The 11934-nt window shown below is 50.7% G+C and overlaps 1 long non-coding RNA gene across 1 annotated transcript; it reads left to right on the forward strand.

Moving 5' to 3' along the window:
• LOC121057510 lies at positions 1 to 11033 on the forward strand. Its single transcript, XR_005813820.1, has 3 exons — positions 1 to 84; positions 4572 to 6060; positions 6498 to 11033. It is a non-coding gene; the product is annotated as an uncharacterized LOC121057510 (long non-coding RNA).
• The last annotated feature ends 901 nt before the right edge of the window (positions 11034 to 11934 follow it).

Genomic DNA, 11934 nt, shown 5'->3' on the forward strand with positions numbered 1-11934 from the left:
CCTGCCTCTGACTGCAAGATCGCGTCTCATCACCAAACGTTGAAGAATGTTTTGAGACTTACCAGTGTGCTGCTACCTTCAGAGGTTGGTGGGTTGTTTTCCTCGAGCCAGGCCACCATGGGTGGCTCTGCACCAGGGCTGGGGGTGGGCACTGCTAACAACAGGGCCATGCTCTCTGCTCAGATGTGCTGTGCTTGGACCCCCCTTTGTGGCTCTGCCATCAGGTGTTGCCCTGAAAGTCTTAGACCTGCTGATCTTGAAGGTTTTTTTCCACCCTAGATCATTCTAACTCTGCTCCATGCCACAGTGGGAAGGGGACACAAGCAAAGAGAAGATGAGCACAGCAGGGCAGCCACCGCAGGGAGATGCGTGGCACCACACATGGGACATGGGGAGCAAACCTACGCGGGCTGCCTGAGGGCAGAGCTGATTAATTTGGCCTCCTGCACACTCGGTGCCCTTTCTGCACCGTGGCCTTGCTGCCACTCACCTGCACGTGGCGAGGTGCTCCCTGCTGGCTGCACGAACCCGCAGCGAGCCAACAGCATTGCTTGTGCACGGGTGGTGGGCCCAAGGGTCTCCCCAGGCTCAGAATTGCATTAATTGCTTCTCCTGGCTGTTTTTCCCATCTCCCTGTGGCTTTAGCTCACAAAGGACTGGCAAACAGCTCCATGATTCAGGCTTTAGGTGAGGCTGGGAGACCAGGAGCATCCTCGGGGAAGGAGGACGCTGCATGTGTTGGGCTGCATGTTCTCATTTCGACTCGCATTGAATATGAAAGGCAAGCAGAAACCCAATTAGTAACCTCTGAACTAGCCCCGTGTTATCTCCGGGAACACATGCCATCTGCCAGCTCCTCCACCACCCCACGGCCCCCTCCAGCTTCCCAGCTCAACGAAACGGCTGGTAGGGACAGTGTCTGGGCTGCAGGCACTGCACGGGGAGAGAGATTTAATAAAACAACATGGGGCTGCCTCCCATCCCCCAAACTCAGCCCCTGGCCCATAGATATCTGCAGCATCCTCTCTTCCCCCAGCCCTCACATTCATCCTGCAGTCAGTCTCCGCTCAGACTCTCTTTCGGCTTCGCTGCCCCTGGAAGGGATGAGAGTGACCCAGAGCACTGGTGGGGACGTTTCTGACATGGACAAGCCTCTGATGGCTGGGCTAGCAGGATTCAGCTCCTGCCACGTGCTGCTCTTAGCACTTTGATGCCTGCTGTGGTCAGAGGAAGCTGACCCTGGACAGAAAGAGGAAGATTTCCAGGGAGAAAGCAGCAAATGGCCCTCAGATCTGGCATCCGAGCTTGCAGGATCTGGGCATTGCTATGATGAAAGCCCTGGGCAGGGGTCTGGCAGGGTACATAGCAAATACATTGCTGACATGGATGGGCAAGGGAAGGCTTTTTCTCCAGCACTGATGTTGCTTTTGTGGTGACCTCTTGTCAGAGGGAGGTTTGCAGGGCTGAGATTTGGTGCAGTGGGGATGTGGGCAGGGATCCCAGGTGGCAGGCGTGGGCTGTCCTCCCTGGTGGGACACAGCAGAAAAGAAGGAAAGTGGGAACATCAGAAATTGGCTGCGATGACCTCGGTGCTGCAAATGGCTGGGCTCCAGCTGAACACCACACTTGCCCCCTGATGTGGAGGTCCAGGATGCTGCTGGGAGGAGAGAGCCACCAGCGCAGAGCTCCCTCCAGCCAGCTGCCCGGTGGCAGAGCGAGAGGTCCTCACGTCCTAGCTTGGCCCCTTCCACGAGTGGCCAAGGCCTGGCTGAGCTGCTTTCCTTCCCCAGCAGCCTGGGTAATTGTGTGTTTACAGTAAAATTGACAGATGGGAGTTTCAGCGTTTTGCAGAGGCAGATGGTATCAGAGGAGGGTGGGAAAAGTCTGGCAAGGAAAAGCCAACTGGCTCTCCTTGTGCCAAAGCTGCAACATATGCCTGCCTTATGCAAAGCAGCCCCGCTTTCCTCCAGAAAAGTTTGGGGAAGTGGAGCTGTGAATCAATAACCTGGGTCTCCTGTCAAATGCTGCACGTGCCGATGGGCTCTGCCTTTCCCAAGCAGAGGCAAGCATGTGAGCACGGGCAGGGGAAGGTCGCCTGCAGCCTGCAGCGTGACCCCAGCTGCACACGGGGGGCAGGTGGGATCGGAGTGGTGCTTGCCCCTTGGTAAGTTTGGAGGGTTAATGACAATTCCCAAAGGCATTTTCCTCTCTGCCTCCCCTTTTATCATGGTGCCAGGACCTGGATTAATTTGAGGCTTGTTTTTTTATTCCCCTCTGCATGCCAATTGGTGGGGGAAAAGAGGAAAAGTTGCTGTGGTATGGAGTCAGATCCAGGATACTGAGGTTTGATGAAATAAGCAACAAGAGCAGTGCTGCTTTGGATGTGTTTTGGGGTCCCTCTTGCTGAGCAATACCACACTCCTGTACCCCACACTGTCTCTGCTGGGGCTGGATTGTGGTGAGGTTCCAATGGGGGCTCAGCATCAGGCAAAGCACCCTTCAAATTCAAACTGCTGAGCCCTTCTTGCCACCAAAAAGGCTGGAAAGAAAGTTATAAAGTTTATTGGGGCACAGGCATCAGTGTCAGCTCCTTAAAAACTGCAAAAGGAGATTTATTGGCCATGAATGGCCAGGACTGGGTTGTAAGCCTCCTCTGAAAGCAATTTTCTCCACTGTGGCTGCTGGCACAGCGTTCAGCTTGCTGCCAGACTCCAGGTTTTCGAGACCTTTCCAGGTTTTCAATATCTTCCTCGGAGCCCCTGATATTAAGTTGTCAACAAGGAGGCTGGTAAACGAGGAGGACTCCACATTTATGAGGAAGAATAGTAGATTTGGGAATTATCAGGCTACTCAAGCAGAAGATAAATCACAGAAAGTGGTGGGTATTTATCAGGGAGAGAGCACACTCCCGGGCAGTCGCGGCTGCATGCAGGGGAATGGCAGGCGTAGTCCTGAACCAGGGCATGTATCCTGATCCTGAGCCATGCTGGGGAGCAGCAGGAGGTGCTGGGCTTGCACCCAGTCCAAGGGAGAGGCAAGATCCCCATGCATCACTCTGGGTTGGACATTGAAGTTGTTCAGGCCGATCACAAATAGTTTAAGGTGCCGAATCCTTCAGTGGGAGTTCAAGGGAGCCTGTTGCAGTGAGGAAGAGGAGCTGGCAGCTGGGTGAACGAGGAATTCAGTCCTCTAGGGTTGAAACGCGGAGAAAAATATCCAACCTGAACATGCCCCTTCCTCTCACGAAGCATAATTAACAGCAGTGGAATGAGCCACCTGTACCAGAGCATCGTATGCAGTGAGGAGGCTGAGAGCTTGTTTATTGCAAGTCTGGGCCCCCTCCGATGCAAGGTCCTGCTTTGCTCCCTGTGCTCGCAGCTTGGGGAAGCTTTGGCTGTGGGGTTAACAGAGAAAGAGGGCCAAGACCCTGTCTGCAGAGGGTTCAGCCCCCTCCTGCAGGGACGCCCTGGAGCAGGGGGCGTGTGGCAGGGGGCTACAACACCAGACAGCCCAGGGAGCAGTGGGCGATGTATCAGAAATATTTCAGCTGTACGCAGAGCATCTCAAACACACAGACGAGGGCCTCTCTGCAGGGCAGCAGTCCTGCAGCACTGCCCGTGCTCATACCTACAGCAAATCCCCCAGGCATTTCAGCTGCCCTTGGGTGCTCATCACCGCCTCTGAGGCTCGGGGTGGTTTCACAGCATCGTGCCCAGCGCTGCACACCAGCACGTTTATTCTGTGCAGAATGAGCTGGGGCAGAGAGGAGAAAGGGGAGCAGGGAGCAGACGGGGAGCTGGAGGAGCGCTGGGACCTCTTCAGATCACGGCTGACTTACAGGGCCTGAGCCATCCTGCCTGAGGGAACTCTGCTGCATTCCCTGCAGGATAACGCCCTTGAATGATGGCTGTTGCTCAGCGGTGAGATGGGTTTCTCCAGCCCAGGCACACCTCACTGGATGCTTTCAGCAGCCATCACATCCAGCAGTCCCAGTGTGGCCAGTGTGCTGGGGCACCCAGAAGGGTGACCACCCAGAATCAGCTCACATTACTTTGTCAGGACAGCAGAAACCCTGAATTTCTGGGGATGCTGTGAGCATCCCATGCTGCAGCAGCAGTGAGGGGCACAAAGGCACAGCCCCCCCAGCGCCAGCGAGGTGACCACGGCTCTGCCCTGCAGGTAACAAGTGCCTGCGCTCGGCTCCTGGCTCCAAGGCCCTGTTTTCCCACAGCCCTGGTGGATCTGGCACTCTGTCTGTCTCATCTGCTGCTATCTGTGCTGCGATCTGTCCTTTCACCTCCTCCTCACCTCTGGCTTTTCCCCTTCCTCCTTTCTCTTCTCCTCCCATTGTCCTTATCTGGTAGGGCCCTATTACCTGCTTTTATCTGCAAAAGCGTCTAATCTCTGACAACACCTGGTGCTTGGCTGGACGTGGACAAAACACATCAGCTCTGGTTTTTGTATTATTTATTTTTTTAATGTGAGATTTTAAATTGCCTTTCAGCTCTCAGAATCCCTCTTGCTCCTTGTTTAATTTTGCAGCAAGGCTTTTTGCAACTCCCCTCTTGCAGGATGAAGGACCAGCTTGTGTGTGCACTGGTCCTGGTCCCTGTCCATTCAGATGACTACGTGCCAGCCCTCGGAGCCCAGATGAGCTGATCAAAGGGCTGGGGAGGCAGCTATAAGCACACAGCACCTGCAGAGGTGGAGGAGAGGGGCCGTGGGTAAATCCTTCCCCGCACTTTCTGAAACCAGGACATAGGCGCTGCTACTCGGTGACCTTGGAGAAAGTGCTTTCATTTCTCCTTCAGGCTGTCGGTGCTCTGGGAACAAGAACAGTCTCTCATTACAGACGTGCATATAAATATATCATTTAGCACAGTGGTGGGCGTCTTTCCTGCTATTACAGTAACAACCTGTCTCCCCCTCCTAGCTCCATCTGAGAAGAGAGAAGTGCTTCCCTGTCTCTGGTTATGATTAACAGGATGGAGTTTGCTGCTGGGTTTTGATCGGGGGAAGAACCCTGTCTTTTCCTTTTCTTTGGGAATGAATTTGGCACTGGTGCTACATGGCGGGCTGAGGCCTGCAGGGCAGTGGTTGCTCTCCATACACATGGTGGGTACCTGGCAGGAGGAGCAGCCCAGATCACTCCTCACGAGCTGCCTGCTCACCATATCTCAGCATTTCTCCCCCGTTAGTACCAACACCTCTAATGTTTAAGCCAGAGGATGGTAGGTGGCCTGAGACACCTGCTCCTGTCTTGTGCCACCAGGTCCGGGTCCTTCCACCAAACGGTGCCTCAGTTTCCCTGTGTATAACATAACATTGGTTTATTATCAAGCTCTCCTGGAGAAAACCATTGCTCAGAAGTGAGCCTGCTGCTCTCGTCTTGACCTTGGGTCTTCAGAAAGCAGCACAGCGGGAGCGGGACTGGAAGGCACCGGCGGCCCCGCTCCACGCTGCAGCTGCAGCAGCTGCCAGGAAGCTGGGCAGGAGTAAATCTGCCACTCACGGAGGTGAAGGGTGCACGAGAGAAGGACACGATTGTTTCTGTCCCAAAAGGGGAGAAGGAAGGGAAGAGATGGAAAATTCATTTAGTGGCTTTCAACAGCTGGAAGCGGAGTTCTCCGTAGTGCAGAAAACTGGGGCTGCTAAAGAGCGTGGGGCGAGGAGGAGGTGAAAAGTATCTGAAATCTGTGGGGTGAGTTGGCTGACTTGGAAGCATTTCCCTGGGCCAAATGGACATGCTCCAGCCAGGCAGAAATTGTGCCCTGATGCACACAGGATCAGGAGGGCCACGTGTCAGGAGCGCTGGAAATGCGAAAAAGCAGCAAGGGGAAGCAAAGGGGGAGGGAAGGAGAAATACGTGAGCAAAGGCAGTGGACAGGCAGAAAGGCTAAAGTCATATTGATCCGTACAAGGAAGACATATTCTCACCACTTCTCATCCTCCTTTCAGATGATCCTGCATCAAAAAAACCCAAAGGGCTGTTTTCCAAGCCTGGCTTTGGAGATCTTTCCAATGATATAGCAGATAAACAGCCGCTTGCTGACAGTGAAGGTGCCAAAGTGATTTTTTGATGATATAAGCTCTGCTGGGAGGGAGAGGGAGAGGAGGGGTTGCTGAATGTGATAAAATGCAGAGGAAGGTGACGGGCACAGCTGGAGCCAAGGACACTGCGCTGATGGGGTATGTGGCAGCTCAATGCATAGCAGACGCCAGGGGTAGATGTGTGGCTGGGAAGGGGGTGGTCAATGCCAGGAGTATGAACTAGATTAAATGTGGCATAGCCATCCAGGATGCTGTGCCTCCAAAAGGTAAGTTATTTAGGAGCTTTCTAAGTAGCCATCAGACACCCTTAAAAATAACCAGGACCCCAGTGCATTGCTCTTGGCCTGGTTCCCATCACATACTGGAAGAAAACTGATAATTTGGCTGGAAGTTCAGCCCTGAGGAGGCAAATGCTCATTGTTATTCATGGCTTTCCTGCTTTTCAGGCACTTGTCATCCAGCCAGAGTAGGAACCAAAACACAAAGTGCTTGGCCAGTCTCTCACAGCAGTGGAGGAGAGTGCCCCCAGTGCCTATTCTCCCTGGGGACTGCAGTAGGTGCTTCTCTCAAGAAAACAGCCCTGATATCACTCCAGCCCCTGACTTCAGGTATAGAAGGTGCTTCTGATGGGGACTGAATATGTGTGGCGGTGCCTGTGTCCATGGGAGGGAGCAGGTTCAAGCTCTATGGCTCACCAAATCCAGCAACCCATTGAGAATCCAGCTGCACCATGTCCCCAGGATGAAGATGGCTCTCATCAGGTAGCTTTCCTAATTGTAGGTCAGTCTCAAGCAAACCAGGAAAAGCAACAGAGGAAGGAAAATCGTCGAGCAGGAGGGTGGGAGAAGGTGGAGTCATTCGCAAGCAGAGCACAGGAGCTGGAGACAGTATCTCAGGAAGGCGCAAATGTGGTCTGAAGTGCATTTATAATCCAAGGTTTAGGGTCACCATTAAAGAACTGAAAGAATCTGTGGAAGAACCTCTAAAGAGGCAAAGGGACCTATCTGCTGTGCACTTCTGGGTAGTTCTAGGAAATCTCATTCCTACAACAGCATTCAGAGCTCTGTCCCACATAGAAAACAGGGTCTTCACTCATCTCTGCTCCAGGCCAAGATCCTCAGCTGAGCACAGACACCTTCATTTCAGGAACAGCCACGAGGCATGTTGCAAATCTTCTACCACTTCCAGTCCCAGGGTGTTTTATTTCTTGCATAAGGCACGTTGGGTGTGGGGTGAATGGGACAGAGGCAGAATGGAGTCCCCATCCCAAAGGGACCAGAGGACAAAGCCACATCTCCTCTCTGCAGCGTGGCTGGTCCCTGGGAGCAGTGTGGCAGGCAATGAACTCATGAGAAGCACAATAGGAGCAAAAAAGGCATTCTGTGGGGTCCTGGGCACCACCACAAGCCCTGCATTTTCCCAATTCATTTGGGCAATTGAATTCCACCTCCCTTCCCTCAGCACTCCCAGCTGTTTGATGGAGCTGAGTGCTTTTCTCCATCCAGCACTCTGAGATATTCCCATGAAAGGCTGTGTATAACTGTGAAGTATTATTATTGCACACCTTTTGGAAAGTGCCTTGAGACGTCTTGGAATGATAAGGTGCTATAAGGCAGAGAAGTTGTGCAGAGATAAATTCACTGTGAAATGTGTTTTGCTAGAGACATTTATGTAGCATATCATCTTATCAAGGAACTTTGCCCAAGAAACAAATTCTCATGCCTGTATAAAGAGACTATAATTGAACTGTTGACTCACAGTTTTGGGAAAAGACAGAGTGGGGGAAAATTTCCAGGGCCTCTAGGACCCCAAGGAGGAATATAATTAAGGAAGACATAATTGGAAACCTAAAGCAACCCCATCCACCCGGAGCAAGTGCTGAAACAGCAAGCAGGAATAGCTGGGCTGAGCCTGAATCGCAAAGCAGATGGCTGAGGATTTGTAGGTCAGTAGCTCTTGGATATGCTGGGCCAAGATGGGGTCAGGGCACCATATGGATGAAGGGCAAAAAGACAGCATATCTGAGCACGCCGTGCACTCTGCTTCCCAGAAAGACCATTCGGAAGCAGGACAAACTTGCGTGCAGTTTTTCTCATATTCTCAAGAAGAGAATGAGTCCCGGGCTTCTCTGGTGACACTGGGGCTAGTATAGGCCTGGGCTATTTGGGATCACACAGACGAGAAGGGAACAGAGTCTATGAGCAACACTTCATGGGATTTAAGGGTGCCCTGTTCCTAGTTTGGAAATGCCCTGACAGCATTTGTGGTAGATCTGGATTAGGAACTGGTTTTCCTCCTTGGTGAGAATCTTTATGAGCTTCAACCTTTAATTTTTTTCCTATCCAGCATTGGGATGAGCATATTTTGAGAGATATGATCAGGAAGCAGGGGAGAAAACCTTCCTCATACCTCTAACCCCCAATTTATGTCTCCCTGGTTAGGGCATAGCCTTCAGATGGGGGAATTGCAGTGCTGAGGACCCTGTTGTGGGTTGCTCAGGCTGGGTTTCTTCTCAGTGCCCAAGCTCACCAGGTCAGCCAGGACACCAGCAGAGCCCTGGGACCAGCTGTAGCTCTCCTCCCCAGGCCAGAAGAGGTGGCAGAGCAGCCCTAACCCTCCTGCTCAGAAGCTGAGCCCACAATCCCACATTGCTGCAGCTGATCTCTATTTTCCTTAAACTCTACAGACAGCGTCTTCAGAACTTAATTTGATTTTGATTGATTTTTTGAAACTTGAAACACTTCTAAACTAATTTTCAGTATATTACTCTTGTCAACTCTTAAAGATTTTGTCAGTAAGAATTTGCTGAACAGACACAGTAATTTTGTTTCTCATTTTGGCAGATCACCCCTAAAGAGTAAAGTGGGCAGGAGGGGGTGTTATTATAGCTGCAGTTATTAGAATATACATTGCAATTACCCTGCTCCTATTTATGGGTCGTTTCAATGCAATTTCTGATAGCAGCCACTAGGAGCTCAGGGTGTACCCATCTGTGCAAAGCTAACTGTATAAAGCCTCACAATGTGCTTGTTCCCCTGCTCCCGGAGAGATTTTTAGCTTTGAGGGGAGTTCATCTCAGAGGTTGGATTCTGAGATCCTTCAAGCCTAAGGTCCACATCAAACACATGGCCCAGTTTGGGAATGGGCTAAATTCCAGTTTATGCTTGAAAAGACTGACAGGGTGGTGGGTGGGAGGGAAGGGGGATATTTTCAGGCAGGAGCTGCCTCTAGATCCAGGGGTCAGGATAATTAATTTGGCATCATTCATTTTATGCTTCCTGAACCCAGTGGGTAACTGGGGACTGGGAGAGATGGAGATCTGTGTAAATTCAGCTGCATAGCACTTTAGCTGTATGGGACATCATTAAAAAAGTCTGTTTTAGATGTAGCGTCTTCAACAAGTGATAGTATTTTTTTAGGGCAAAGCAATTTACATTCCCATAAGAAGAAACGACTGACTTGTTTGCTGGCTGTACATTTTGGACATCTCATTTCACATACAAAGCAGCCCTTGAACTGGGCTGCAGGGCATCATAGCAGATAGCCCACATCTTCAGGATCTTTAGGGAAACCCACCAGCACCTGGATCTCGACGAGCAACCTTCCTACAGCACCAGAGTCTGGGCAAAGAGGTGAAGGCAGAGAACTCCAGCTTGCAGAAACACTCCTGGAAATGCCAGCTCCACCAGCCAGGGACTAATCCCTGCATGTGGGTTACGGAAAAGAGCCAGTAAAACTGTGACAGCACCGTCTGAGGGCTCCTGCAAATGTCATTCTTACTGCTGCTAACTGGGTGTGAAATGCTACCAAGTGACTTGGTTGTTTTCCCCCACACGGATGATAACACGAAAAAGAAGCCAAGGTGAAATGGGACACCCAGTCCCAAGGGAGCATGAAAAGTGAGGAGGAGGTTGTTAGAAAAAAATATATATGTATTTTTGAATGGCAAAAATTGAAATGAGGTGAATCAATGGGACACCTTGCTGCTGAAGAACTCAGCTCCCCCATTCCGGCTCTGGTTGCTGGCTGCAGGCACTTCCCTAACCACAGCTCATTTTCTGCACTCTAACCAGAAGTTATCTGTTTGTATTTTTGAGGGGCTAGGTTAGTCTTCTGCTGGGTTAGAGGCTCTTTGAATGGTCTAGTGAACTCCAGAGCTCAGTGTAGGGAGATGCACAGCATGAGGAGAAGTATATTTGACCATCTCTTTTTGACATCCACGAGCTTTTAGTGCAGCTCAGCTTTCATTTTAAAGCCCACCCCCGGGAGGATAAACACAGACATCACCTCACTGAAAAGCAGCCACTCTGGGGCAGAACCTGACAGCATTCCACCCCTGGACCATGTCTACCACCAGGAGATGTAAAGCGTCTCGCTGCTGTCCCTGACAAGATAATTAGGTTTTCTTTTGTTTCTTTTTTTCCCTCCTTTTTGTATGTGGATGTTTTCCCTTGTTTATAAGCTTAATTGCACAGCAGAGGCAGGCATGAGAAGCCCGATACATCCAGTGACCTCCATTCTGTGGTCTGCATTTGTATGCCTGTGTTTGGCTCTGTTGTGCCTGCTGGGACCTCTTGGCTCAGTGCTGTGCCTGATGCACCCTGGGGGCTGTTATCTCCTAGGCTGTCTTAGGACAGTGATATTGAAAGTCCATCACTGAGCAGCTAGAGAGTAAATGTTAGGGATATAAACCCACAGTTCCCTTGCTGGCTGGGGTATTAAAACTAGTGAGGAGGGTACCTCAGTGAGTGGTCCTTCTGCATGGGCACCGAAGTGGTGGCTGTGCTGCAGCATTCCCCATTTGATGGCGCTTTCCAGGGCTGCTTATTCCTCCTGAACATCTCTGAGCAACTTTTGCTTCCTCTAGCCTCTTGCTTTTTGAGTTGAAGACTTCAGCTTTTAACCTTTTGTCTCGTGTTTTTCTTTATTCTCTCACATGAAGACACTCAAATATGCTGATTGACTCTGACCATTCACACAAACTGGAACCTTGAAAGTTCTAGTGTGCTATTCTTAAAAATAATAATTAATATATATATATATATTTCTTTTTTTTTTCCCTTTTGAAATGCCAAGGGGGTTGGAGCTGAGGCACAGAGGGGCTGCCTACCATTGTTGCTGGAAGTTCTGCTCAGCATTGTTCTCTCCACTCTTCCATCACTTGCATCTCTCATCAATTATCATCACGGATCTGGTCGATATTGAAATGAAACTGCTGGGGGATCGATAACAGAATTGCTGAGGAGCTTTCTGTATGAATGACGTTTTTCTCATTTTGTGGGCACGGAGGATGAATTGGAGCAGGGGGAGGAAGGGAGGGATGGAGGCTGGGAAGAGGTGCATGCTCAGGCATTTGCCATTTCAGAGAACTTTACAGAACATCCAAACTTAACAAGCTGCTCCATGTATCATTAATGTTTCTTGTGGGGAACAGTTTTTCTGCTAACAGAGCATTTCTCTGAGCAGTTTGCAAGCCCTCTAGTGGGGCTTGCTGTTTTCTCTGCTTTTTGAAAGCTGCCACAACCAGCCAGAGCAGATAAATTTATGTGGATATTTTGGGCATGATTGGGTTGAGTTAGTAAACACGGGTATTTAAGGTGCATGTGTGCTTATGGGAGCTAATGGTATTTTTATTGTGTAAAGGGTGAAGACACCATGCCTGCCTACAGCACTGGTTTTAACATCTTGCAGTGCATTGACTCCCTACACTTCTCCCCAAGGCATGCATAGACCCTGCGTAGCAGATGTCAGCGCTGTCACAGCAGTCGATCTTTGTGGTTATCACTCATGGATCCATTACCAAAATAACGGAAGGCGTCCAAGGAATCACAGACTCCAGATACCTCTCTCCAGCTCCCTGAAAGGAAGGTGTGGGGAGCAGGG

This window comes from Cygnus olor, chromosome 19, assembly GCF_009769625.2.
Source record: "Cygnus olor isolate bCygOlo1 chromosome 19, bCygOlo1.pri.v2, whole genome shotgun sequence".
NCBI classification, from domain to species: Eukaryota; Metazoa; Chordata; class Aves; order Anseriformes; family Anatidae; genus Cygnus; species Cygnus olor.